Source organism: Apis dorsata, unplaced genomic scaffold (genome assembly GCF_000469605.1).
Source record: "Apis dorsata unplaced genomic scaffold, Apis dorsata 1.3 scaffold_85, whole genome shotgun sequence".
Taxonomy (NCBI): Eukaryota; Metazoa; Arthropoda; class Insecta; order Hymenoptera; family Apidae; genus Apis; species Apis dorsata.
This window is the reverse complement of record NW_006263383.1, coordinates 231,166-235,816: the sequence shown is the minus strand read 5'-3', so window position 1 is coordinate 235,816 and position 4,651 is coordinate 231,166.

Genomic DNA, 4,651 nt, shown 5'->3' with positions numbered 1-4,651 from the left:
TCGTTTTTTTCGTAGGTGGACCAATAAAAAACTTTTCGAGCTCAACTTAATTTTTTTAAATACAATTGTATACTTTTTAAAACACCAATCGATGTATCGTGACATTTTTTATAAAAAAGTACTGATCTATATATGGCAAAAAACCATTAGTTTGAAAGATATTTAATTAAATTTGTTTATTTTCTAAATTATAAGTTTTTTGCTACATATGCCTTAGTACTTTTTTATAGAGAATGCCAAGATATATCAATAGGAGTATTAAAAAGTATATACTTTTATTTAAAAAAACAACATTCACTTTTATAAATCTTTTACGCTTCTATATATAAAAAAATAAATAGCAAAAGAATATACGCCCCTCGAAACCATTTAACTTTCATTTGAAACATTTTTTAATATTTTTAAAAATAAGCGTGACATGTCAGATTATATTATTCAAACATTTGATAATATTATATTATGCAATCAGTCATTAAAAACAATCGAGACATTTCAAATAATGAAAATAAATAATGCTCAATGTATTCCTAAATTCTTAAAAAATTTAAAAAAATGATAAAAAATGCATTAAGAATTGCAGAACAGAAGAAATAATGAAATAAATATCTAAATTTACATATAAATTGTGAAAAAAAATGTTTTAAAGCTCTAAAATAGTAACATTAAAAGAAATGATAAAATAAATATGAGAACGGTAACTATATGATAAATGTGAGAAAACTCCTTTTAAATTATGTTCTTCTAAGAAAAAATCAATTTTGTGGCGAAAAATTTCGATCTATTGTTCGAGAACTTGGAAATTTCCGAGAATTTGACGTCAGTTCCAAGAAATTTAGAAATTTTCAGAATTTGACGTCATTTCTAAGAATTTTAAAAATTCCGAGAATTTGACGTCATTTCTTGGAAAAATTTTTCGATCGACCTCCTATCGTATCATGTTCTCCTAATACAAAATCGAATTTTTGGACAAAAATTTTTCATCGATCGAGGAATTTCGATATTTATCCTTTTTGTTAAATATCTCGTTTATTATTCACAATACGGAAAAATGTTTCGAATAAAAGTTGAATGGTTTCAAAAGGACTATATTCTGGTGCTCTCGTTTTTTTCGTAGGTGGACCAATAAAAAACTTTTCGAGCTCAACTTAATTTTTTTAAATACGATTGTATACTTTTCAAAACACCAGTCGATGTATCGTGGCATTTTCTATAAAAAAGTACTAATCCATATATGGCAAAAAACCATTAGTTTGAAAGATATTTAATTAAATTTGTTTATTTTTTAAACTATAAATTTTTTGCTATATAAAGTTTAGTACTTTTTTATAGAGAATGCCAAGAGATATCAATTCACGTGTTAAAAAATGTATAGTTCCATTTAAAGAAACAACATTTACTTTTACAAATCCTCAACGCTTCTATGTATAAAAAAATAAATTACAGCAGAATGTTCCTCCATCGAAATCATGTAACTTTTATTCGAAACATTTTTTAATATCTCCAAAAACAAAGGAGATACGAGAATTTTTTTACGGATCGAATAATGCTATTTTGACACCCAAAATAATATATTATGTAATGGCTTATTAAAAACAATCGAGATATTGCAAATAATACGAATATAATGTTTGAATTCTTTAAAGATTAAAAAAATGATAAAAAAACGAACTGAAAGTGGCAGCATTTGTGATAGAAGATAAGTATGGGAGCAGAAAATATTTAAAATTATGTAAATTGTAAAAAAAAACGTTTCAAAACTCTAAGGAAACGGCAATGGTAGAAAAAATGGTAAAGAATTAAGTAGGAGAACGATAGATATGTGATAAATGTGAGAAAACTCCTTTTAAATTATGTTCTCCTAATAAAAGATCGATTTTGTGGCTAAAAGTTTCAATCTATTATTCGAGAACTTGGAAATTTCCAAGAATTTGACATCAGTTCCAAGAAATTTCAAATTCTCAGAATTTGACGTCATTTCCAAGAATTTTAAAAATTCCAAGAATTTGACGTCACTTCCAAGAACCAAAATTCCTGGAAAAATTTCTCGAGAGACTTCCTATCAATTTATGTTCTCCTAATATAAAATTGACAAATTTTTTTCGTTCAAGAATTTTGATTTTTATTTTAGAAATTTAAGAATTGTCCTTTAATAAAATATCGATTTTATACAAAATTTTTTTGGAATTTAATATACTTACCTTCTATACTTACCTTTTATACTTATCTTTTTAAACATCCCATGTTTAGAATGACATTTTTCAAACATTACTTAATTACTAATTATAGAATTTGACATACCTATTCTATATTTATTTTTTAGAAACTCAATCTTTTAAGACATATATTTTGAATATACTGAAAAAAATATTAGAATATGTATTTATAAAACTAATTTATTATATAAAAGTATAAGGCACGTATATAATACCTTTTTTATTATTCCTCTTCATACTATCATATATTTCCATTTAAACAATTCTCAAATTANNNTAATTTAATTTATGTACTATTTCGTTTCCTTCTTTTCCTCTTTGTTTTTCTNTTTTTTTTTTTTTCTTCTAATTTTAGAGAATTCTGAAATATATAGTGAAATATGTCAGGAATATATCTCACATAATTTTTTATCTGTTTCGTTTATTTTTCATAATTATTAAATATTAAAAAATAGTTCAAATAGAAGTTGAATGATTTCAAGAAGGCTATATTCTGAAATTATTAATTTATTCATAATTAGACGTGTAAAAGACTAATCGAGCTTAACTTTATTTTTTTAAATAAAATCATATACATTTTAATTCATAAATGGATTCATTTAGGCATTCCTTATAAAAAACCATAAAAAAATTATTAATTTTGGAGATATTTGCATATAATTAAATATTTCTTAAACTAATGATCTTTTGGTATAAATGATTTAATACTTTTTTTTATAGAAAATAATGTATTAGATTTTTTACTTTTAATATAAAAAAATATAAAGTTATAATATTTAAAAAAAAATAATTTGATTTTAATCATATGATCCTTCTATATATCCATCTATGAAAATAATATTAATATTAAATAATAATATTAATTTAAATAAATAAATAATATTAGAATATATTAACTAACTAAATATATTTATGTTAGAATTCAACAAGAAAAAGATTTTTTTACTTCTATTTAATTTTATGAACTTTGATACCTGAATTAAATATACATGTACTCACACAATATCTAAATACAATTCTAAAATTTTTGATTTTTTTATACGATAATTCTGAACAAAGAATTTAAATTCTTCTATAAAATAATGGAGGATTTATTTCTACTCTTTATATGATATTATCATAATTTTATAATTTGAAATTAATACTATAACATAATAATTTTTTTTTCAACACATTTACATTTCTTATAATTAAAAATATATATATATATATATATATTTATTTTTGATATTCCATAATATAATAATTTATCTAAACATTATATAATTAATTTTAATTATAATAAAATGCACCTGTATAATTATAATCGTAAGAAAATATTTTATTACGTATTAGCTAAAATGTCAGGTCATCGAGCAGTAACCTGGATATCCGGTGATTGTAAGCATAAATAAAATTTTCTCATTAGATATACGAAAATATGAATTATACTATTAAAAGACATTTTTACATTAGTCTTGGAATTCAATTTGAAATAATATTATATAAATTTCAATATAATTATAATTATATATTTTTTAAACAATTTAAACGATAAATAATAAAAAGAAAAGAATATATTCATGCCCCAGAATAAATTAGATTAGACATTTGTATCGTTTGCATGTAGAGTTAACTAGAAAAAAAATTTGACTAAATGAATATTTGATATATTTTTAATAAAAGATAAAATATCATCAGAAAAAAAGAAGAAAACAAATCTACTTTTAATAAATATTTAGAATTTGTATTGTTTTATAATCAATTGTATAATTGAAAATATGATGTAACGCATAAATACAAATAATTATTTAATGGAAGGTAAAAATTTTTTTACAAGTTTACTTAAGAGAATCTTAGGAAAATTATACGACAAAATGTCTATATTTCAATGATATTTAAATGATTTAATGAAAATGTTATAAATTTTTTTTCGAATGTGGCAATGATATGATATTCTGGCAATTATAAGCAAATAATTTCTGCGCAAGCAAATGAAAAAAAGAAAGCATTGTTTGTAAATGACAAAACCGCTGACAAGTGATAGGGGAGTAGGTCAAGGCGGAAATGTTCTTTACGTCTTCGATGACGACGTAATTTCTTTTTATTCAATTCGAAATAAGATGACTAACAATGAAAATAATTATTGATATGCAAAATTTAAACAAAAAATCATTTTTCATACTATTATGAATTTCTTTTTATTAAATATTATTAAATTTATTATATTATTGTATTATATTATATTATTACTACTATATTATATTATTATATTATTAAATTTATTATATTATGTTATAATAATTATCATTCTTTGCTTTATTAATCATATCATTTACTTTTCTAATAAAAATCAATATTATAATATTACCCACAATGAATTACAAGAAATTTTTCTTCAACTTTCTTTTCTATGCATCAATAAATATGATTATTCTCACTGTTGTTATAATATCTTT